The sequence below is a fragment of the Thunnus albacares genome, chromosome 8 (assembly GCF_914725855.1).
Source record: "Thunnus albacares chromosome 8, fThuAlb1.1, whole genome shotgun sequence".
NCBI classification, from domain to species: Eukaryota; Metazoa; Chordata; class Actinopteri; order Scombriformes; family Scombridae; genus Thunnus; species Thunnus albacares.
In genome coordinates this window covers 13,368,604-13,394,800 of record NC_058113.1, presented here as the reverse complement: position 1 = coordinate 13,394,800, position 26,197 = coordinate 13,368,604, and the positions used below count along the sequence as shown (strand labels likewise).

The 26,197-nt window shown below is 39.5% G+C and overlaps 1 long non-coding RNA gene across 3 annotated transcripts in view; it reads left to right on the top strand.

Moving 5' to 3' along the window:
• LOC122987892 overlaps nucleotides 1-26,197 on the top strand; it is a 113,613-nt gene that overhangs the window by 66,235 nt on the left and 21,181 nt on the right. For 2 of the 3 annotated variants that reach the window (XR_006404652.1, XR_006404654.1), the window contains one exon: nucleotides 22,360-22,422. This is a non-coding gene — a long non-coding RNA (uncharacterized LOC122987892). Of the gene's footprint in view, nucleotides 1-15,918; nucleotides 16,154-22,359; nucleotides 22,423-26,197 lie in introns of all 3 variants that reach the window. The other variant, XR_006404653.1, reaches the window with a different exon arrangement.

Below are 26,197 nucleotides of genomic sequence, written 5' to 3'. Positions count from 1 at the left end.
ATAACCATATTGTATAATTGAAAATATCCCAGCAATGATGTCTGTAAATACAATCATGAGATGCTTCAAAATGAAACAAAAAATAAAATAAATATACTGGCACATAATGGCATTGATTTCACCAGTCTCAAGTTATCTAGCATTAAAAGACACACAATGAAACAGAATACAGCAGTATCAAAAAAAACAAAACAAAACAAAAAAAACGAAATAAAAACAATAAAAAAATACAGCAGTGAAGTGGAATTCAATAAAATCACTTGAAAGAGCAGACTTAATTATGGTCAGGCCTGAGTTTAGCTGGAGGGGGAAACTTTGTTTTTAACTGCTGGGGCTGGGTGAATGGGTTGACTCTGTGCCTTGGTGAGATATTTGTTTGGGCATTGTGTGCGTTAGTTTTTGTGTGTTAGTGTGAGAGTAAGGGTGTGTTTGTGTGTGGATGTTAACGGATGTCTGTGTGTGTAAGCCAAACAGCCCCTATGCTTAATTCAAGGGTGAACTTGGACTTCCTCCCCTTTCAAGTCTTCTTTTCAACACAGACTGACACAAGATATTGTCAAATGAGTCATCTCTCAGGCAGATCTCATTCTTTCTTACTTAGATGTTTATTGTACTTACACTTCTCTACTGAATACAACCACAGCATAATATATCTTAAATATTATTTGGCAAATAATTAAAGCCCCTATGTGAATTATTATGTGATAACATTTAAAAATGATTATGGCATATTGGTTTGTAAAATTGGTGTTGTCTATGTGTTTGTTTCAACCCTTTCATCTCAACATCCCCGGGTTTGATTTTTGGCCAGAGGGGGTTGCAGCATGTACTGCTGTCTCCCAATAGCTTTTTTGATGCTACCAATAGAAGTTATCAAAGTCAGAAGTGTTCACATCCTATAGGGCTTTAATCTCATTTTAGCAAGTAATTCATTCATTACTTTTAGAATACTAAAGTAACCACTTTTCCTTCAGGACAGGCTCCCATGTCACTTCACTTATAAAAGAACTGTGAAATGTCTTTATATTGAATATACTGTATGCTGCCCACATGGGATGTTCTGCAAATTCCCAAAGGTGTTAGTTGTCAAGGCTGCAGCTGTGTGATTGTCCAATGTCACCTTACAGCAGACCTAACCCTAGTGACTTTTCACCTTTAGATGGATGAACTTTGACCTTTAGAGAAATGACCCTTGATCTTAACAGGTCCTAATGGTGCAGAGAGGACTGCTGGTGACAGGAGACAGATGGAAACACACATACATGTAAAGGCAGACACACATGTGCTGGTGCACAGACACTGAGACACACTAATAGAGTGGAAAGTGTTGCTCTGCAGGCCTGAGGAGTGATGCGAGAACCATGGGGACATACACACACACACATGTGCAGAGCTCAGCTTACACAGGAAACTGCTGAGACATGCAGGTCATGTCTGTTTCCATGTTTATGGACCCAGCAGACATACAAAGGCAGGCACACACACACACATACCCACTATGTGTAATCAATTTCATTTGTTTCATGTGCTGTTCGACAAAGTTTTGGCCAAGGCAGCATTGTCTGTTTGACAAAGTAGTAGCTGGTTTTGTCTACACAGAACTACAGGTCAACTTGACTTTGTTTTATTACTGCTGTTTGAGAACATGTATGTAAGTTTGCACCAACTCCTAAAGAACATGCATGGATACTGCACACGTACACACCTTACCTACAGTAATTGAGTTTTCAGAAGGTTAAAGTGGACACAAACTAATTTGTTTTGGCCTCCAAGGGCTTCCCACGCCTAAAATAATGAGCCTTGTAGTTTACCCTTTACTAAACCTCCCCAGTAGATCACAGATGGCCTTTCAATTACCAAGCTAAAACATGCAGAATGGCAATGCATGACATTATCAATGAACATGCAAGAGCATTCTCAGCTCCTCATGAGCAGGCAGACAAGCACACACACACATAGACACATACAGACACACACACACACATGCACATATTTGCAGACATGCTCAGGCACATTTGCAGACAAATACACAAACATATGGCGTATATACACACACTTGCATGTATGTCTGGACACACATGCACACACACACAACCAGATTACTTTGCTTATTTGCTTAGCAAGCAATCTTTGTTGGGGTCACCAGTCCTCACCCCTGCACTGCACCAATCTATAAAGCCAGCCCCCTGGGCCCAAGTGAAGCCAAGGTATTTGTAGAGTGATCAGAAGTTAGTGTCTGGGCTGCTGCTGACTCGTTCACATTGTGCAGGAGGTTTCACACTCACTGTAAGATAAATGCAAAATGCAGCCAAAGAAGACTGACTGTCAGCTTTTAATGCTGGAGCTATCAACCCAGGAATCTGCTGGGATGACTCTCCTGCAAGTACAATGTTAAGTAATGGAAGGCCACTGGCAATATCCAAACTAAAACTGACCTTTTTGTTTGCCAGTGGAGAGTGAGAGTAGGTGAAGGACTAGAAACATTCTTTTGTTACCATAAATTCACTTTTGAAAATTAACTTGGTAACTATATTACTGAAACACACACACAGGAGTCTTCTGAATATGATTCTATAGGGTTGTGTTTTAATTATTGAGCATAAATGTTTTTCATTAAGTTTTGTATGTTTAGTAACACTACATATTACATTACACATGAGCCTCTTTGGCTATGGTGAAGATGCCAGTCAGAGGCACAAAATCAGACTGCAATCTGATGCTATGTAACTCTAATAAGGAACATAATACATGATACTACTGATTAAAGTGCCTCTGTTTCCTCAGTTTATTGGTTGAGCTGATCAACAGCCAAATGCCCCAGAATGTAGTAAAACACAAACAAGAAGTTACACAGCCTAGGGAAGTAAAAGTTTTATACTCAAGACTTTGCCAAACTTATGACAGCACCCTCCATTTTTCTTACTCATTATCATTTTGAAAATAACATATCTGCACTTGCTTATACAATATACAATATGCATAGAATATATGCTGATAGATAGAGAAACAAATCATGACGGAGAACATCTGTAATCTTTACATCAGTGTGACAGCTAAATGTTACTTTTGGAAGTTTTCTGTGTGAAATATTTGCCTAAATTTGTCTTTTTTGAAACAGGCTCATATTGTGACATGATGAGATGAGATAGCTGTGAAAAGCTGTATGTATGCAAGACCTACTGTTTAGGAATATATAATTCTCTATTGATATGCTAAAAAGACATTTGGGATTGGGGTTTTAAAGGCAGATATCCACCAGGGAGTTGTGGGCTAGCGGAGGGTAGCTGCATAATCAGCTCCACCATCAGCTAACTGATGTTCTGCATAACAGAGATGGGATTTCTGGGTCAGTGTGTGTGTGCTTCTGTGTGACTGTGAATGTGTATGTGGCAGTGGTTGTGGGCGGTGGGGGTTTGTCCTTTTATCTGCATGGATGTGTGCATGTCTGCATGTGTGCTATCTGCGTGTGTATGCATGTGTGCAGTCTATGCCTGTATGTTTATCTGTGCGTGTGTGTGTGCGTCTGTGTCAGGGGCACTGACCTCTTTCCCCACAGGGAGGACAGTCCCTGTCTTATTAGGGAAGAGATATTGAGAGTGAGACAGAGACAGACAGACAGGAAGGGACAGAAAGAGCAAAAACAAAACAAAAAAAAATAAGGTGGGGGAAAAAGAAAGACAGAGAGCCCAGAGGAAGGCAGGCATAGAATGTGTTAGGGGGTCAAAGGTCACTCATCCATTACCACAATGAGCAGGAAGGGCCATGGCAAGGGAGGTCTTGAAGTTTTCTGATTCACACAGAAAACAGACACACACACACATCTCCCACTTCCCTCAATGGGGGTATATGTCACAGTCCTGACTTGACTGTGGTTTAATTGAATCAAGAGGCAGTGTGTGGGCGTTTGAGGTTTTGTAAAAAGGGGAAGAGGAGGTGTGGGGGTGGATTGTAGAAAAGTGTTCATAAAGACAGAAAATCTGATTGTCAGGTTCTAAGTGTGTATAAGTGCACCCAGATCTCTGTCTGTATTTGTGTGTGTGCTGGGGTGCACGTCAGTGTCTGTGTAGAATGTGTGGGTGTATATACATGAGTATATACGTGAGTAGGGGATTACTCAAACCTCAAGAGTCTTGATCCAGTTTGCATGACATGTGGCACAGAAGGCAGGTTAAAACTTCTTTTAAGTTAGAATGAGGCATAATCTTTTTTCTCCCTCACAGACAAGGTAAGGTTTATATAAGAATAAAGAGAAAGAGGAGGGAGGAGGAAAGAAACTGTAAGAGCAGCTATAAGTCTGAGAAAATCAAAGGATAAAATGTAGTGCTGGTTATTCTTTATATCATTCAAGCCATTAAAGGAAACATACTGTAGCAGAACAGGGGGAAAAAAGGATTGGAGGGAGAGAGAGACATAAGTTGAGTGACGGAGAAATGCTGAGTGAATGTCCTGATAGTCCTGGAAAAAAAAAAAGAATTGCTCCGAACTACAAAGCAACCACAACAGAAGCCCTAAACCTCAACGGAGCCCACCACCTTATGATCACAGAGCGGTGCGGTTTATCTGGCAGGAGGCTCCTATACTTATTACAGTCATAATCTAAACTCCTCCTGTGTTCATGTTGCAGCACTTAGACCTACACATGCCAAAAAGATCAAGTATTTTAACCATTTGTGGCACAGATCTGACTTTGTCCTAAAACTTGTACTTCCTTTAGTGTCTGAGATGCTCAGTCTAAATGCTGTCACCCAAATTAAATAAACTTTTCTATCCGCTTTTCTGCCTTCCATACCTCAACTTCCCTGTCAGTTCTTAGTTGTCATGCAGATGTGCTATAACAAATGCTTTTAAAACATGTGTGTAGACACAACAAGACTTTCAAAGCTCCTGGCATATTCTGTCTGAGTTTAGATAGTTGAGCTGCAGACATTTGCAGAGCCTATTTGAATTGTTACATGTAGATATCATGCCATTAGATCCCCACAAATGTTATTCATTGGTATGTATTGCCTCTGAGAAAGTGAGAGATGGATGGGTTAAGGATGAGCGAAAGATTGATGGATATAGAGTGAAGAAAATGCAGAGAAACAGCCGAAGGGAAACAGTGCGTTGGACCGAGAAACAAGACGGAGAGGGAGGACAGAGATAGAGTGAGAGCCAGAGAGAAAAAAGAGATGGAGAGAATTAAAGAAACCACAACAGAAGCCCAAAGCCCACTAAGTCCCCTTCTCCTTATGATGGTGGGGTGTGGTGTTGGGGATCTGGCACAACTTCCTACAGTACAGCCCCTTTCCAAACATCTCATATATACACCCAGTCAGAGACAAAGTCACAGATAACCACATCAGAGTCTTTGTGCATATGTGTGTGTATGTGTATGTGTGTGGTTAGCTCAGCTGCTCCCAGGCTCACAAAAAGCATGTGCTGCCTGAGCGTGTCAGAGCTGTCTCTTGATCTCATCTGTCTTTTTATTGCCTAATCCTTGTCTCTCTTCTCATCCCTCCCTTCCTACTTATGTACCCCCTCTTTCTGTTCTTCATCTTCTCCCTTGGCATACACTTTATCTTTCTCCTTAAGGTTTGAATATAACCTCAGTTGCTCTGGCAATATGAGGTCCTTTCTATTCATGCCAATAAAGGTTGTCCCTTTTCCTGCCTCTGTCTGTCTCTCAGGGTTTTATATCTGACTAGAGCATTGCACCTTTCAAAGTGTTCCCATTTGCTATAGATGAGTTTCAGATAGCCAACCTGCCATATGTGTCATTCATGCACTATCCCAATCAATATGAGACGATGGTTCGCTCATGAATGTTTCATTCTGGTTTACATAAGAGTGGCTCAGCTCTTTGGTAGCACACATTGAATGTATGATTACAAAACGCTGTCAGTTATGCTCACCCTCTTCTTATTTTATGTCTGTCTGTCAGTCTTTCTTACACCGTTTGTCCCTTTAAATTTCCTCTCCTTTACTTTCTGTCTCATTTCATGAAAATAACATCATGTAATTGAGACATCGCCATCACACTACAACCCCCACTCTCATTTTTTTTTCAGTTTCAACTTGTATTGGCATGACATGTTACATTTGTGTTGCCAAAGCATTCAGAGAAGGAAATAATAGATAAAGGGAAAGAAAGACATCAGTTGTAACATGATGATACATGATGATAATGTAAGATATTAATTAACTGGATACATACAGTAAAACAAAACATACAGTAACTAGAAAGAAACCAGAATGCATAGCTCTGTCAAGGCTGCACATTTTTTTAATTTATTTTTTTAAGAGTTATGAATCTGTATCAAATTAAACACAGTGATATACTCATGTTGACTGGCTTTTAGTAGCCATGATTTTTGAAGAATACCTGAATCCTCAAAAAATAAATGAATGTTTATTCGAGTGTATCCAGATAAGTTTACACGTGGACCTAATTGGTTAAAAACTGGATGAAATTTTGATCTGACAGTTAACAGCCAAATTTCAAACTGTTAGAAATTGATTGCCTTGAAATAGACATGGAAATGGAAACAACATTAAGAGTCTATAGCTACATTAGCTGCTCTGCAAGGTGCTCAGTTAAAGCTATGCTATTTAGCTCAAAGCACCACCTAATATGCCTGATATGCATGCAATAACAACGCTATCATGCTAGTATTTAGCAGATATAATGATGTCTAAAACTTCCTAACTGGTAAATAAACACAAAGCAAAGCGGGTTGTTATGGAAAATCATTCATTTTTCAGGTATTTGGTTATAACTATAGGACAAATTAAAATTTTGCCTGGTAATGTGGCTACATGAAAAATTAGGGGATTACCAAAGTTATTACAATTCACCCTGAAGGGGTATATGAGTCTCTGCCCTGTAATACTTCTTTGTTACCCCAACAAGAAAGGAAGCTTGTCATTTTCTGGCAAGGTGGTGAAGCCTGGAGTAACTTTTCAAAACTTTGTGATCATAGTAAGCCAACATTTGTATGTGGGGCCATGTGGGTAATATATGGGCCGAAAAATGGGCCTTATATGGGCTTGTCCACAGGTTCCATAACGGTCCCGTGTTAATTTCCCATATGGATTTCATGCAGGATTACATTCGGTGTTAGGTGGGCCCCAACAGGACAACGTATGCAAAACTCATCTCGGTCCCAGATTTAAGTTCTGTGTGGATACTACATGGGGACTACATGGGCTGAAATATGAGTTGCAAGTGGGTTTGTCCACAGGTTCCACGTTGGCCCCATGCCAATTGCTCATGTGGGTTTCATGCAGGATTATACTGGGTATTAGGTGGGGCCCAACTGGGCAACATACGCAAGACTTAAGCTCTGTGTGAGTACTACATTGGGACTACATGGGCTAGAATATGGGTTGTAGGTGGGTTTATCCAAGGGTTCCATGTCAGCCCCATGCCAATTGCCCACATGGGTTTCATGCAGGATTGCACTGAGTGCAAGGTGGGGCCCAATTAGACAACATATGCAAGACCTATCAGGGTCCCAACTTCAAACTTTATGTGGATGCTGAATGGGAACTACATGGGCTGAAATCTGGGTTGCAAGTGGGTTTGTCCACGGGTTCCATAATGGGGCCATGTCAATTACCCACATGGATTTCAAGCAGAATTACATTGGATGTAAGGGCAAGGCAATATGCATAAGACCCATCTGAGCCCCATTGGTTCCATGTTTGCCCCATGCAGATTGCACACACATGGGTTTTACACTGGACCTAGATGTACATATTCACAGTGATGAGTATAATTAAAACCCTTCTGCTACATCTAGTATTGTAAATACTAATGCCACTATGGCACAACTATGGCACCCCTGGTCTATGCTACACACCCCATTGACCAGAATAAAAGAATTTGAACAATTTTCAAATAAGATGATAAATGCTTCTGTCACTCTCAGACATACCACTATGTTAACATGACACACAGGCGGCTGTGGCTAATACATTTCCAGTTTGAACCTGTAATTATTAATGTTATTAAATCAATTATTTGAAGATGCCAAACCAGGGTTTAATTTGTTTTCTATGCCTATCCATTTCATCTTAATGGAAGTGTACGTTTGTCTATAAGGTATGTAAGGAAGTAGGATAAGGATAATCTGTGATTATCTGAAGTTTGATATGGATAGCTATGCTCCAGTACAGCAATTCATACAAATAATTGAATATAGGTAGTAAACTAAACCCTAAATAAATTTGTCTGAGTTGTCACAGTTATATAGTCTCAGTAATTATTTTATAGTAAGCTGAAGCAATGGTTACAACTATAGTAGTAGAAAAAATTGTATGAATGTAGAAATGCATGGCATTAATTTTGATTTGGCATGTTGTGGAGAATGGAATGGGGGCTGAAAGTGGGGGGTTGCAGTACACATGTCCCACCCCTAAAACCCCCACACTTTTAAAATCGCTGCTCCTCCCCTGCACCCTCTAACATCTAAAGACAATGTGTCATAAGTCACTGAGTTTTTAGTCACAGACTATAAGATTTTGCAAAGACCGGGGATCTTGCAGGGTCACTATTTGTAAGACTACAACTAGATTCCTTTTGAGATTATTTCCCATCCTGCTCCTGGTGAAAATCTACAAGAAAAACTGTTGAACAATGTAGCAGTGAAGTGAAAGAACAGACACTACACACTGACTGTTCCTGTTATTAACAAATTTTCATTTAACAACTTTTTTTTTCTTTTTTCTTTTTTTACAAATAGAAAATATTTTGGGTTAAGGTTTCTTAGATTATATCGGTGAAGACAATCACATTCCAAAAGGTATCATCCTGTAGAAGGAAAAACAAACTTCAAGGTTCAACAAACTTCAGGCATTCATGCGTGGAGCAGGAATAATAAACTCTAGAATTAAGTTAAAAAGCCTTTATTCAACATGGCTACTTACAATAAAAACTGACCAGTTTTGACCATAAAGGTCTTCGTCAGGGGACAAAGGTGAACAAACAACAATCAGACATTTTATAAACTTGGCAGGGGGAGTCACCCAATCCTGATTAAAGAGTGAATGCAGGTGGGCGACAGCAATTGGATCACAATGAGAAGCCATATGATGGCACGCCTCTTCAAGTACTCAAAAAGCATCCTGCACAAAAATGAGTAATAAATGACCAAACCAACATTAAGATTACATAAATCAAATCAATCCGTTTCCAAAAATAATCAATTACTTAAATTATTTGACCATAGACATGAATTCAAATGCATCTGTATGAAAATAAGGCCTGTAGTTTGACCTTCTCTATCTTGTAATATTTGGGAATTACTAATGTTTTTAAGATCTAGAGGTTTTAATGCCTAAGAAATGAAAGTGTTTGGCCATGGGGTAGTCCACATTCTGCGTTCTGATTGCGTGTTTGTGTTCTGAGAGTCTGTCCTTAAGGTGTCTTTTGGTGTGTGCCATAAAAAACAGTTACATGGGCAAGTGAGAAGATATACAACAAAAGTAGTGTTACAGTTAACAAAGTCTCTTTGATTGTACTTTCTTCCTGTTTTCAAATCAGTAAATGTCTTTGTTTGAATCACATTTGAACAGTGCTTACATGTTTTAATAAAACTTTTGAAAGTACCCGAGGGTTTCTTTAGCCACATGTCCTCTTTACGTACTCTTTTTTTCTTTTATATTAGGAGCTCGTTTGTAGGTTATAACTGGTGGTTAAGGGAAAATTGACTTTTTAAGATAGCCCAATTGGAATGAATGATATGTGCGATTTTCTGAGATTTAGTGCTATAACAAGTGGCAAAACATGAGTTGGAGGAGTTCCCCTCTCGTTTGTAGGACTTGCGCAATAGATTGCTGTGGTTTACATGTTGGACTTTTTCTAAAGCAGTGGATATAATATGTGGCTTGTAAGACTTTTCCTTGAGTCGCTTTGATAGGCTTTTTGCCTGCTTCTCAAAGTCAGAGTCAGAGTCACAAATCCACCTGACTCTTTGAAACTGTCCATAAGGGATATTCTTTTTTTGATGTTTTTGATCATCCTGTACTTGAAAACAGCCTTAAATTTCCAAGTTTTCCAGGATGAATGCGTGGGAAAACAAGGTATTTTTACAACTTTAAAACTTTAAAACAGCTACACAGTTTATACAGCTGCCCACAGAAACCACCTTCAACCACTGTCGAGTCACATCACTTTCAGCTGCTGGATGTTGGAGTATTTCTGTTTGAAAACCCTGCAAGCTGCATGAAATACAGTAGAAGCAGCAGCAGCCTGGATAATTATACAAAGGCAGAAAGTCACAGGTTTAACTCCTCCAATTGGCCTGAAATCATGTGTGAAAAACCAGTAAATACACTGCAGATACAGGTGACAGAAAGAGAGGGTCATATTATACAGAAAAATATTAGATGCTTCTGGGTGAATAAATGTTAATGTGACTTATCAAAAGGGAAGCTAAATAACAACAAGAATGCTGAGCTTTCAAGTTTCATCAGGAGTCATTAATAACACCATCAAGAACATCATGTTTAATTAGGAAAGTAGTTTAAAAACAAAGGGCAACCATTTACTCCATACTGCTGTTAGAAACTGAGTACAATTAGCAGATAATTTGCCTGATCAGGCACCATCAGTAATCAATACAAACACACATTATTAGACTGTAAACCATTAATCAAACCAATAACTAACAGCAGTCAGTGTCAGAAAAGCTTATCGTACTTCACTTACCTAGTGTTTCTGTAATGGTGACAAAACGTTAACAAATATACATATTAGCAGTTTGAATTAAACTGAAACGTCCTGCGCCCTCTGGGGGAAAATATTATGGCAAACTCTCTTTAAGAAATATGACATATCACAGGCCTGGAATTAAGTCATTTTTAGGGCAAGGCCACTTTGGACTTTGATAAATACAAATTCAATGGGGCATCACAGCCAAAATGTAGGGCACCAAGGCCAAAACCAATGGTGCAATAAAGATAAGTGATAATTACATTTTATGAAGACAAAACAGTATACAATCAACAATTAAGAGTGAGTGTATTGAAAAACAGTACCAAGTTTATTAAAACTGTACACTGAACGTTTGACTCTTCCACAAAATGCTGTCTGATTTTTTTTTTTTTTAATGTGACCATTCATTATATTTATTGTTATTGTTATATTTTAATGATAAAATAAAGTCTATAAATGGGATAAGGGTGATCAAAATTAATCTGAACAAGTTTCAACACCCAACACCCAAGTATTAGCATTTGAGATCATTGGAGAAGTCACAAAAATGACTTAAAACACTTTTTTACACATTTAACATTAAACACACTGATGAGAAACTTCTCAAGATAGACTAGGATGATAGCTGCAAGTCAACAGCTGACAGCTTCGTCTGATCTACTGAGAAGTAGCTGTCTGCTTACATAGAAATATGTGTGTGTGTGTGTGTGTGTATGTGTGTGTGTGTGTGTGTGTGTGTGTGTGTGTTAATGTCGCATTGCATTAATAAAACTCGCTGTTTTTGCAATGAGGCTCATTTGCATAGGAAGGAGCCAAGTTTGCACCAAATGTATGGATATTATGTAGTTTACATACGTGTAAATAGTGAAGGAGTGCTGAGATACTATTTGCTTGGTAGCACAGTTTGGGGTGCATTCACCCTTTGTGGGTATTTCATGAATTGAAGTGTCGCCCCTTAATGTTATGTACTGGAGGCCATGCCCACTGTGGCTACATGACTACACCCACCCCCAACTCCCCTGTCCCGAATTTCATCCATTCTCATCTGGTCACCCTATGAGAGAGAGAGAGCAGTTGTGGTCGAGTGAGCTAGAGAGTGAATGAAGAGAGTGTGGGGTGCTGGTGAGAACAAAGCCGTGAATCAGAGAAATAAAATGTTATTTTCAGATTGTTTCACAGCAGTTACGTTCTTAAGCACAAATAAACATGCCCACACCTCAGCACAACCCTGCAAGAAGGTGCCGCATTGCTAGATTGTGTGTGAATGCAGAACTTCATCCTGACCACTGTAGCCTGTCTGCTCTGTGTGTGTATCTCAGCCCTGCCTTTGGTCAAACAGGTACACAGACCTGCAGCTCTTTATACATTCATGACACAGAGACAGAGAGCAGAGTGGAGCAGAGGAGAGAGAGGGAGACAGTGGTTTAACCTGGTCACTATGCTAAAAGTCTTGAACTCACACCCTGTGCACTGCTATTGGCTGGGGGCTCCACATCCACTGCCCAAAGGTTGACACCCAGAAGCGTCCCAAACACAGCAAAATAATAAAAAAATACAGGCAGAGGGCAGAGTCTCTACAGATAAATACAGACATTATGAAATCACTCAGTTATAGGTGAGGGGGGAAATCCTAACTAAAATAAATAAATTATGATAATAATAATAATAATAATAATAATAATAATAATAATAATGAACAGAAAATTGACAGGGAAAAAGTTTTAAAATTCAATCCTCTCAAAGTATGTTTTAAAAAAAGATCATTAAATTTAAAGTAAAAATCTGTTTCCATTTTATGTCTTGAAAAATATTAACATTTTTATTATATTAATTAATTTATATTAATTCGTCTATGTTAAATCTTTTAAGGAGTAAGGAAATACAGTTATAACTGTAAAAGTCTATAATTTAAAAAGTCTATAATTATTCCAGTGGTATAAAGACATTCTGTTGTTGCAGTCGATCATCCTCACCATTTGATGCATTTTGTGTTCTGAGATGCTTTTGTGCACATCACTGTATGGCTATTTTAGTTGCTGTCACCTTCCTGTCAGCTTGAACCAGCCAGGCCGATCTTATCGCTCTTATCGCTTGTGCTTCTGCCTCACAGAATTGCTGCTTACTTTTTTTTTTGTTTGTTTATGTTTTTTGCAATATTCTCTGTGTACTCTAAAAACTGTTAAGTGTGAAAATGCCACAAGAGCAACCATTTCCAAAATACTCAAACCATCCCCTCTGACACCAGCACCCAGTCCACAGTAGATCATATTTCTTCCCAATTCTGATGTTTGATCTGAACATTAACTGAGGCTCTAGACCGGTGCCTGCATATTGACTTGCTGCCACATGATTGATGAGACATTTGCATTAGTGTTCAGATGCACAACTGTTCCTAATAAAGTGGCCACTGGGTGTAATTTCAGTAGGCTGCACTCCATCCCTGTCCAATATGCCACTGACAAGAAAAGTCTACTGTAAAAATAAAACCGAACATAAAACACAATACGCTAAATGAATGAAGTTGCACTTTATTATTCTGTCTTCCTGTTTTTTATTATTAATATAAAAATATGTTGCACAGTATCCATAGCCTGCAATAACCTAACACAGAGGTAGGGAGTCTTGTCAAGGGCTTGATAATAAAGCAATGATTTGATATCCTTTTCTGTATCCCATGATAGTGTTCTGCTTTCCCTTCTGTCTCCCATTTTTGACACCTGTTCAACTGTTCTGACTTTATTTTGGATTTTCCCTACAGAAATACTAATTTACATTCCTTTCTTCATCGACACTTTGGCTATTTCATCATCCGAAATGAAATGCCTAACCTCCCTAACCGACTGACCATATATAAAACTCTGGAGTTCTGCCATGGAATCGGTGCATATGACTGTTGCTATTTGGGTCTGATTTCTTCCACCCATCTTAAAGCCTTTACAATCTCAGTCATCTCTACTTGATAGATAGTTAGCCCGTTCTTCCTGTTCCATAGTGACCATTTTCTGGATATTTTTAACCATTTGTATACATTCTGATATAACTATATGGAGCTGATAAACATTTTGCTGTAACACACAAAACTTTATTGATCATTGAACTCTTTCTTTTTCTCCAGTATCACTATGTTTACTTGGGGACTGGAAGTATCCAGGGGAGGATATTGCTCGTAGCTATTACAGGACTACACTCCAACTCTTTAAGTCTGAACTGATCTACTGATCTGTCCATGTTCCACCCATACTCTTTTGAATTCATGGAGTAGTCCCAACACTTATGTAACTGATTTTGTTAGATGGCTATCCACACTCCCTTGTAGTCTGACCTAATGAGCAGACAACTTGATATACCTTAAACTGAGCAGGACGTCCTCTATTTCCATTAGTGATGCACATGTGGGTCTTCATAGCTCCTGTAGTTAATGTAATTGTTCTATATTGAATTCTGTTTATTTTCTCTAATGTTGTTTTGCAAGTTCCACTGTATACCATAATCTGTTGTTGACCATATTAATATTGAGCAGGAACATGATGAAGGTAATACCATAACTCATTTGGGATATTTAAGCAATGACTGTGCAACAGTCTCTTGCCCAATTTCAGACTCCAAAAGACATCTGTGCTATGCAGGTCATTTGCCGACTACACCTCTGTTTGACCTGTGTTTGCTTATAGTGTAACCCATACAGTTGACCTACATGCATCCCAGACCCACTGCCCACTCTGAGCCCCCATAATCCTCTTACCCATTAGTGACCAATCTTGGACCCATATAGACAGCCCACCTGCCCCCATATATAGGAGACCACCTATGTTTTGTATGTGTTTCCTCATGTCTTACCCACATGGTTTGCCATGATAGGCCCCATATGCTTTTACCATTCTGAAACCGCCTGCCCGGATCCACACAAAAGCTATAGCCGGGTTCGACCTGTGTTTGCCCATATGTCACCAATACAGTTGGCACATAGGGGTCCCAACCCACTGCCCACCCTGATCCCTCTTATCCTCTCACCCATTACTGACCAGCCTTGGACCCATACAGACAGACACCTATGTTCGGCCTGTGTTTGCCCATGCCTTACCCATATTGTTTGGCCCCATATGTATTTCCCCATTCTGAATCCATATACAAATGACCTATTTGTGTACTACCTCAGACCCATGTAATTAGCCTGTGTGGGATTGATTGTGTTTGCATATGTCTAACCCATTTGTTAAACCCAAATGGATCCTGTTTGTTTTGTCCATTCTGAGCCCATGCACTGATTTCCCATCAGTGACCCAACTAGGACCCACATAGAGAGCCTGGGTTCACCCAAATGGGACCTACTTAGTTGCCCAAAGTGGGCCCCAGATAAGATGGGCCCAGCACCAGTTGACATAGATGAAAGACTAGTTTTGTGAAAATTTTCCGGAGGAGGCTGCGTGTGTGATATGGTCTAACATCAGATAAAGGAATTACTATCTTTCCATAACCATCATATTTCGTTGTCTTAGTCATGCAATACCCAATTTACACTTAGCTGGTCTTTATTGGCAGATATAAATCAAAACACAATCTACTGTCACTTATTGTTAAGACACTATAGATGTACTCCATCAGTTGTGGTCCAACACCAGCTCCAAGAGCCGCCATTACATTTTAGCTGCGGTGCTAAGTAAAGACACTACTATGCATGAGTCAGGTCCTCTTTGGCATTGAGCTGAGTCCCTCTCACCACCCATAAATGTGAAAATAGTTAATGTGTTTCCATGCTGGTTCAAATGCCTATTTCTGCATCAGTTGTGGTCCAACCTCAATTCCTTCTCCTTCAAATGTAGCCACCACTACTTTGTATGAGTCAGGTTATTTTAGCCATTTATAACCATGGTGCTGAGCAGACATTCACCCATAAATGTCTGAGTATGTCTCCATCCGTTGGCAGATATCTTACAGCAGGCACTCTAAACCTGTCTTTAACCTGAGACTGAATATGGTTTGAGTCTTCATATCACAGGGTCATTAAAAAATAGTAGTACCCATATAGAAAAAATAATTTCCTTTATGTCCTCTCATTTTAATGTCATCTCACACCTCACTCTCTCTGTCTCACTGTCTTTATCTTTCACTTGGGTCAGTGTCTCTGACTAGGTGTTTGCAATGGTGATAACTCTATGAGTCAGGCTGTCTGATATGTTTAGTTTAGTTTTTCTCTGTTTCTCTCTCTCACTCTCTGTCAGGTCCATCCAGCCATTTAGCAGACTGTAAAGCTGACAGACGATGCCCATGAATGATGAATGATGACTGGAGGTCTGTCTAGTGCCAACAGAATGCATAATACAGCATAGATACAGTGATTCCAGTCCTCCCCACCAGAAACATGGTGCAGTTACTGTATCATATCATTGGCAGATCTACTCTCCACAGAAAAGCACAACCACTTAAAGTGGAAATCCACCCCAAAACAGTATTCAGGTAAGGTGCTCCTTGGGGAATCCTAAAACATGTGACTCTACGTATCGCAGCATGTATCAAGTCAGTCTTTACTTACCTTCAGTGAAGCTTTAAAAGGAGTAAGTCTTGCAACACATTGTAAAATAAAGGCAGATGAACTCTGGATAATGTAAGTATAATCATGTACTGATGCTGGCCATCAAAGAAATGAAGTGAAGTCTGTGAGCCAGTTCAAGCAGCCAAAATGAGTCTCTGCTGCCACACCACTTACCTGAAAGTAATGCTGTTGTTTGGCTGCCACTGCGTCTGTTCATATAGCATTTCAAAAGCATCATGTTGTTAAAGAGTGGTTCAACTTTCAATGATAAATTATGCACTTAACCTTCCAAACCAGTACTATAAATAAAGCACCAAGCTTTAATATGCTTCTGACCTCTATTTCACCAGCTGAATATTAGATCTACAACGTTTCTGTCAGTCATTTCATGACTTTCAATATGAATTATGAATATGTTTTTCCTTTCAGTTCGTTTTTCAGAATCAAAGTAGATGTGGGAGTGCATCTGTTTCTGCATATCTGCATATGGTTTTTTTTGTTTGTTTGTTTTTGAGTAGGTGGACACAGACATATATACAGCATATAGACATGTTTACACTCCCACATGTCTGTGTTTCTATGTCTATCTGATTGTGTAGTTGCATAGTTATACTCAGGGTGTACATGCATGTTTCTGTGCCTGTGTCTGCATGCAGACATGTACTGCAGATGCCTTGCAGTGTAGAAGCATGTGCAGTTATACTGGTGTGTGTCTCTGTCTGTGTGTTCCTAGTATGTAGGTCACCAATATATTCCTGATGAGGTCTAGTCCTCTGGAGAACTCTGCAGATATGAGGACCTAAATTAGACACTATTATCTGTGTGTGTGTGTGTGTGTGTGTGTGTGTGTGTGTGTGCGCGTGTGTGTGTAACTATGTGAGAGATAAAACTAGACACCATTATCAGACAAGAGCCTCAGAGGCATGCATGTTCAATTTTGTGCGCATGCATGCTTTTACATGTAAAGAGCAGTATCATGAGCCTGTTTGCGTAGGTGTTAAATTGCACGCTATTTCCAACATAATGTATTTGTGTGTGTGTGTGTGTGTGTGTGTGTGTGTGTGTGTAAATGACACACCAGTATCATCTGACAGGCCAGTTACCTGTTACCACTGACTTGGGACTGTAAACCCCTTAATTTTAACGACTGTTGGCTCAGAGAGCCTGTCCATATTTCTGTTACCAAGCCAAACTGTTAATAAGCCTCAAGCATCACTCCAAGAAGACTATGTGGCCATTGGCTCAGCAGTGGTCATATGTTAAGGTATTGCCTAATGAAAGAAAAACACATATTTCATCTATAAATTATGTGTATAATGAAGGATGAAAAAGCTGACTCCCACAGTGTGTAAAATGTTTAAAACACCAGTATTTCCTTGCTACAAATGTAATTAAGATGGGTTTTGGAAGAAGTCATAGTCACTGCATGTTTTAACATATAGGTTTTTGGGCTTCTTCAAAAATTATTCCATGCATAGCTGTTATACTTTTATTAAGCATTTTTGTATGAATAAATGAATCAAGGGCAAATATAATGAGGTTTCTTTTAGGCATACAGAATTATACATCTTATGTCATTTTCTTAATAAAAATATGTCTTTCTGCATAGCTGCTGATCTAGGGCAGTTTGTTGAAACATTACATGTAATCCCCTTCATTTCAGGATGTCTATATTTCCAGTCAGCCTACTGTCTGTAAGTCACAGGGACAATACCACATGCAGTCAATCTGTCAAACCAATTCGGAATTTTGCCAGAGCTCAGCCCAAAAGTTATATTCAACCCGAGAGAGATGAATGGGAGTGAGAATGTCTACCTTTGAAAAGCGTCATGCTTTGACCAAATCATATGCTGTCACTCCTAAGCTTTAGAAGGCCTGCACTTTTCATCAAAGCCCTTGATGGCTACCTTTCACAGTACTGTCGAATACACCCTCAAAAGCTTCCCTCCCTCCTTTCCTCCCTTCCCCAACCAAATCTCTTTCTTCTTCCCTCCAATGTCGACTACCCCTCTTCCCTGCCTCTCCTTCCCCCTCCCTCAATCCTTCCATTCGCTTGTCCTTAATCCCACCATCCCTCCCACCCTCCCTTTCCTCCTCAATCAAACCCTCAAATCCCTCCAGATTTTTTTTTTCAGCGTGTATGTGTGACTTCAGTACTGTCAAGGTAGATGAAACAAGAGGAATTCAGATTCATCACAGTCATAACCTGCCATGATAATAATCCACTACTATTCTTCCCATGTGGCGGTAGGCCGATGTTACTGGCCTTTTCGGGGTTTATTTGCATATTTGTTTCCCCTTTGTTTCTTTTGATGAATTATTTAGTGTGGAGTGAAATGACAGCAGAGATCACTGATGATTGCTGTCGCGGGTGGATGGGTGCCTTTTCTCCTCTTTGTAATTATTCCCTTTTTTCCTGATTTTCAATCAAGTTTTTCACTCATGTTCCCTGGTGACAACAGACAAGAAGCAGAGAGAAAAAAAAACAAAACACATACATTTTAGCATTGCAAGTGGAACCTTTTCACTGTTAGTGGGAACGCAGCTTTCTTTGTTGTTGTCATGATTGCAGAGTAGGAAAAAGCAGGGGAAAAGAGGAGAGAAGGGAGAGAGTAGAGATCAAATGGAAAAATACTGTAAACACAAATGTGCTGGTGGAGCCACCTCACACACCTCCCACACACACAGGACAAGTGAGTGTACATGAAAACACACACGGATATCCTGCTCTCCATCATCCAACCAATCATGGAGATTCGATTAGAATAAGATAAACTGATAATATTACTTTAACAGTGCAGCTTGTCATCATTTTGAGTTAAGTTTGAATACAGAGTCAAAATGAGCTTCCAGGAGCTTAAAGTTTGGACCGTTGGTTGTATTTGCACACAAAACAATGTCTTAAGACTTGTAATCACAGTGAGTTGAGTCCACATAAGTGCCTTGATTGTAAGCCTCAGAAACTGCAGTCACAGTGTGTACCAGGGATCTACAACACATACACACAAACACACAACACACACTACCACGCTGTCCCTGTATTGCCCTATCCAGGAATAATAATACATAATTCATGTCCCGAAGTCTCGTCTGCAGACAAAAGTCAGCGTTTGCATTTATTATTTATTGAAAACAGCTCACATGATGAATCCTTTAACAAACAGGGCTTCCAGTAAGCACTGTACCTATTTCTTCTCCTCTTGCTGTTTGTGTTTTGGCATAGATTTAAGTGGGCTCATTAGCAGAGATGAGGATGTAAGGAGAGGAGAGAAATGGCAGGGGAGAGAGAGAGAGAGAGACATAGAGAAAGAAAGGGGTAACGAGAGAGAAAATGAGGCCAAAGGATAAAGGAATCATTTTTGTAAAGGTATGAATTAATGAGAGGCTTGTGCATCGCAAGCTAATTAATGTAACAATTAAATGCTTTAGGGACTAAGTTATAACTTTTAGGACTTCATCACATTGATACAGTAAAAGTTTAGTATTGCTACCCAATGGGTATTTGAAAACACTTAGCTGTGTTGCAAAACCTGGAGGTAATGGATTTATGTCAATGTATAATAATCTTTTTTAAATGCTTTTTGCAGTGCTGCTACTGCATTGCTGCACTCTAAAGTGTAATTGTCTAGAAATCCAGCAGAAATTGTGCAAGAAAAGTCACAAGCACACATACAGACACACATATACACACTATCCACTGTCACAGTTGTACACTTGTTGTGTGGACAGTTTGTCTTGAGGATGGGAGGCAATTTATTGCAGAGTGAAAGGAGCATTTGCCATCCTATGCTAATGCAGTCATCATTTATTCCAGAGTACTTGCATTTTTTTCTCTTCTTCTACTCCACCCCTTCACCATCCATCAGTCATCTAAGGCATGAGGTATTATCTTTGCAGATGATTTTATATTCAGTCTCCCCTTAGATGCGTGGACGCATACGCATACACACACACAGTCATTTTTGTTAAATCAAAAAAATCAAATCTGGTCTAGCAAAGGTTGAATAATTTATGTGTTATGTTAAAAAAGGAATGAAATAATCATAGCCTGTTGGATGTTGGAGGAACATCAAACCCAGAGTTGGAGCTTGGCAGACTGGGTTGAGCAGGGTAGGGGCCTTATGTATTTGGGACGGCTGCCCAATAATAATGAATAGCAAAGAGTTAGGGGATTAGGAGATTTTTGTTCTGCACTGTACCTGACACTTTGTGCGTGCCACCCATGTTTTTTACAGCATGACCATGGTACATCTATCCTGCATTAATACAGCAAGATTTGCTGGAAATGATTTGGTTTGGTGTGCTGGGAAAACATTCCAGTAGGCTTGCAAAAATGGATAAATGGCTGCAGCAGAGAAAATGACACAAGACTCACAAGTAGTGCTGATCTAATCGGAAGATGTTGGTCCCACTCCACAAGCAATACATCTCAGGAATGCAACAACAGTTTAGGAAGCAAGTGGGAGTTTAGTAACAGCAAAACGTTGCGTTTCCTAATCATAAAGAGGTTAGTAATACTGACATAAAAGTCAGGTTGGAAACAGATGTTAGTCTAATAAAATGATGATAGTCCAATAAAATGTGCTTGAAAACAACATGAAGAAGAAAGTGTACTTGTGAGAATTCACTTTTTTTTAAACAGGGTTGAATAACAAGATTCTTGTCCTTGTTATTATCTGCTGACTAAGAGCATTTCATCACTAGACCACTACAGACTAAATCATGAGTATACATAGTGTTAAGTTCTGAGCATACTTGACTTGATGGATGGTTTAGAGTGAACAATCAACTTCCAGCTTTCCTGTTCTATAAGCCCATGGCGGTGCTGAAACAGAATTACATCTGCTTGTTTGCTGCTGTGGACTAGTGGGCCTCGTTCTCATGGCTATAAAAGTCAACCATGAATATATACATGCTGTACATCTCTTTGTAGATGCACACCTACAAACCACTATGCATCATCGCTTCAAATGAATATAAACTGTTTTTATGTTTAGGACCACCTTTTAAGATTGTCGCCATTTGGGATGCAACAACAGTGCATGATGAATACATTCATTCCAGGCTCCAGTGAGAGCTGTGCAGCCGTGCATCTCTGACCGATATCTTTTCATGATTGTATGAAGGCTGTACAGTATAGATTTTCTCATACTGCAGCAGAGGGATATAAATGTTTATTATTATTACTGTTTCAGTTTCACATTCGCCATCAGCGTTTTTGCCCACCAATTCCAATTTGCGTTTAACAAATGATCTCAGGGAATGAGATGCAGTGGGGTCAAGAGGTGCACTTATTCTCTCTTTCACTGTGGGGGTTGGAAATTAGGATTTTATAGATACTTAGAGAGACTGTACATACAAATAAAGGACGCAACGTGAGCAACGTGATGAGTAGTTGGGGAGAGGGTGATTGACAAAAAGTATCCTGTAAACTAAATTCCTTTGACAGAAAAAAGGCTGACTTGGAGTCAGAGTTGCGAGAATGCAGACACAAAGAGGCAGCTCATTTGGGGCATTTGGGACTCAAAATAAGCACTCGGAGTGAACGTTGACAATGTGCCAGTCACTTCAGGGAACACCAAGAGAATAAATTTGGCGGAAAAGGGGGTATAATGGTCACTCATCTAATCCTGCTGCCACATGTAAAGAAACCGCTGCTATCCTCCTGCTGAAGCTCTCCTGTCACATTTTTGCCTGTCGAAATAGGCTGTCTATTTTCACTTCTCCTTCTCAATAACGTGTTGAAATCTCATATTCAACATTTGTATTTGCTTTGCGTGATTCCTTTTTACAGTCTTAGACTTTGATTACCAATGGCTTAAGTGTGTTGTTGAATGTATATTTCAATGTTGTTTTATTTTTTGAAAATGAGATCCAGATCTCAATGAGACCACCCGATTCACTGAGGGATAACATGAAGTATTGTCAGCATGCATCAGTTTTACTAAATGAAGAGCGCCAGTTTAAACCTCTGGACAGCCACCTGAAAATGGTGACATTTTATCTGTGGCCCCCACTTTGGCTTTATGCAGCCAGACTCTCCCCTCCATCTATTTATGAGCCCTCTGACTAGAAATAGTGTTCGACTCTGGGGGCTTATTTTATTAATTCACTGTTTCCTCTGTTACAGGCCCCCTTCTCTGTAGTCCACATTGCAAGAAGACCACCTCACAGGGATTTTCCCCTTCACCAGGTAACCACAAAGGGAGAAAAGAAGCACATTATCCACATGTACAACATACCCCCCAACACACACACATGCTTTCTGTGCTATACAATGCTGACCACCAGCACAGCAGGAAACACACACGCTCACACACACACACACAGCATATTATCTTTATGAGGTGTTATACACCAGTGACCACCAACACAGGGTCTCAGTGTTCTCTAATCCACACTCAGGCTGAATAGACCGCTCCATGCAATGGAAGGATTACACTGACGGATTAATGGGAGTTTTAATTTGAGTCATTGTAAGTGCCCTTGTTAATAAGAATAGGTGCAGGAAGGAATACCGCTGCCTCTATACGATAGTGTTAAATGTGTTACAACTGTACATTTTATCCACTGTATTTACTGTAATTGCACACTCACACTGTGAGTCAGTCCTGGATTTGTCTGAATGAAGTTGAACAGAACAGTATGGAAGCCTTGTAAAACTGTGAAATTATCCTCTACCACTACAGTTATTACTTTTATTACAATTGCTACCATAATGGGCTTGAGAAAGTGTTGTCATATAAAGTAACATCACAGTGATACTTGTTGGCAGCTAGATAATTGTACTAGACCGTGCCTGTGGTCACTGTTATTAGCTTTAACTGATTGATGTAAACTAAATGGATGAAAGAAGGCAAAGGGCATCAGCTAGAAAATGTTATAGACATTACAACTAATGAAAATTCCTAATTCACGTAAACATTGCTCTTCTTCAGTGTCACCAGTTTGTTGCATCATATTACCTGCTCTTTTGATCATTCTCTGTATATTATGAGTCAAAAATCTGTAGTCTAGTGTACCCAAAAGTATAAATAGTGCCTCTATCCTCTGCATTATGTAAACAGTCAGCAGCAGCAAACAAGTATGGCAAACCAGCCCCTCAAATACCCAGTATTCTACATGGCATGTTGATTCCCAGGACCCAATACTATTACTACTACAGGTTGTTACTACCACTACTGCTATGCTTTGTTACTTTACTATTTTAGACAATAACACTTCCTACATGAATAATCATGTTTTTATTTGCCTAGCAAATGAAAAAAATCATCAAATGAAGACTAAAATCTAAACGCATACACTACATGTATACATAGACACACAAAGTGACATAATTCCTACATAGTTTGATGTCTGCTACCTAAACCTGGCCAGGATAGACAGAGTAAGAGAGAAAGAAAGAGTAGAGGTCAAGCAGAAGAAGCCCATTCATAAAGGTGACAGTAAAACGATGGATTTAAGCATAAACAGGGATACAGAAAGGAAGGCTCACAAATAACATCATATTTTTCTTTCAGTTGTTCTCTTTATGTTTTCCCTTTGTTTTCTTTCTCCATCCCACTTAAAAGCTGCTATCTGCTTCTATATGCAAGAAAGTGTAGGTGTAGCTGTATAAAGACAGAGTTTAGAAAAAAACAAATTGTACATGAATTACATCAAGTTGGAATAACTTGCAATAACTTTGCACAAGGTCAGAGTGGTGCAGTATGATTTCCTCTCCCTGGGAAAAAGGATACAGCCATCAAACTCGAACATCTTGGTAATTGTTGAGCCACTGTAGTTATTAAAACCATACTGGTCAACTCTCCCTTCAAAACTGGAATAACTTTTTGGGACTGCTGGCTGGAATTTTAATGAATCCCTTACCTTGAATTCAAAAAAAAAAAAAAAGGAAAAAAAAGGAAAAAAACCTCAACAGATGTTTCAAACAACAAGAAATAATCTAACTATTGATCACTTTACTCATCTGTATCTTATGCAAAGGTTGGGGAATGATTTGAATTCCATCACTGACATCAATGACAACACCTGTATCATTCTGCTTTTGGCTCTGTTCCAACCTCATTTGGTTTAAATGGAGGCTCACTGCTGAATTCAACATGCATGCTTACATCAATTTGCTGGATTCTAAGAAAAACTTGCACAGGCATGCTTTGGGACTGTTGTTTGGGCTTTTTTTATTTACTTTAGTTGTAAGTTTACATAGAAAATAACTGTTCATTTGTATCACATTTTTCATACAAATGTGCTTCACCTCCACAAGAATTTACTTTCCAGGGGAGTTTGATTGGAAACAAGGAAAATGCTGAGTTACCACTTCCTAAGGCACACTTGTGAATAATACTTTCAACTAATGCTTTCAACTAACTCCAATGTAAACTCATCTGTGTCATTATTAGACGCCATTAGACTGATGACATCTATATAAAGTAACATTTCCTTGTTTGGAGGAGGTGGGTTGGGTTGATGGCTAGATAGTTAGGTGGCAAAAAATGGACTTTGCTGCAGGAGACCACTGTTCTCCTCCTGCTACAGGCTGCGAGTTTCATTTTCCAAACCGTGACTCTGTACAGTGTTTTGTCGTGATGTTTACTGTTGCCATGATGACGTTTCAAGTAATCATTTTAACCCACACCATGATCTTTCCCTAAACCTAACCAAGTGTTTTGTGCCTAGCTGCTCTGAGCATCTAATAATGACAAGGATGGGTCTACATTGGATCTAATTGAAAGTCCGGTGTGTCTCAGACAGACGCTAAAGGGTGCCTTGTGCATCGGTATCAGAAGCCCTGGAATGAGAGGGATGAGGTTGGGTATTGTAATACATCAAAATCAAAGTTTATCTATCTAAAACTGTCTAAAATTATTAAATCAGTCTTTTTCTCTAGATTTTTTTTTCTAAATCTACATGTTTAAGCAAAACAGAATTTGCAAGAAAATCTAATGTGAGCAGCAAAATGGAACATCCTTTTGGACTCAAATAGCCCATGTGCATTTGAATATCGCTGCTAAAATTGTAATGTTTTAAGCACCAAATTGGGACGTGCTTCAAAATCGGCAAATTGGGACATCCTTGTTGATATGGAGATGCTTTTGGCAAAGAAAATGGCACGCCTCATATATTATGCTAAAAAAATACACATTTGAAAGGAAAGTCTGATGTTGTAAGCAGGAAATTGGGGGTAAATTGGCACATCCTCACAGCTTTACATTAATTGTGCTCGTGGTATTGTCAGGGCGTAGCAGGGTGACAGACAGATGGGCTAGGGCTGACACATGTTTTGGGGGGGGAGTTTAAAATTCAAACACTCCTCATGTGTGAATACAGACACCTGGGGTAATCAACTGGCTGTGTGTATGTGGTGTGAGTGGCGTGCAGTGCTGTATTTACCCATAAGCCTCTCTGTCCCTGTCTGTCTTGTTGTCAGGGTCTCTCCCTTGCTTTCTGGTGTCAGAAATGTCATGTTTGCTGACTGATTAAGAATCAGCCTGGTAGAGAAAAAAACTAAAGTACTGTTGCTACATTTTTATAAAAAGAGAGGTTTAAATTATGGAGGCAATTTATTTCTGTTTGAGCTCCTGGTACGGCTGATCTCAATGCTATTAAAAATTCATTCATTGGTAATACCCTCCCACTCGTCCTTCTCCATCTCTCCCTTCCTGCCTCTGTAGCGGCCCCATTTACTCAGTGGTATATCTGTCTCTTTGTGTCAGTTCCAGAGTTATTAGGGCCTGAGCCCCAAAGGGGCGAAGACCCTCTTGTATCTGTTCTGTTTCTTTCTTTCTTTCTTTTTTCTTTCTTTATTAATCCGCCACTGCAACCCTAAATTTGACCCCCTAAACATGCTTTAAAAACTCACCAAATTTGGCAAGCACATCAGGTCTGGTGAAAAATTTGATAAAATGTAAAAATTATCCCCAAAGTGCCAAAATGTGCTCTATAGCGCCACCTATGTCACTAAAATG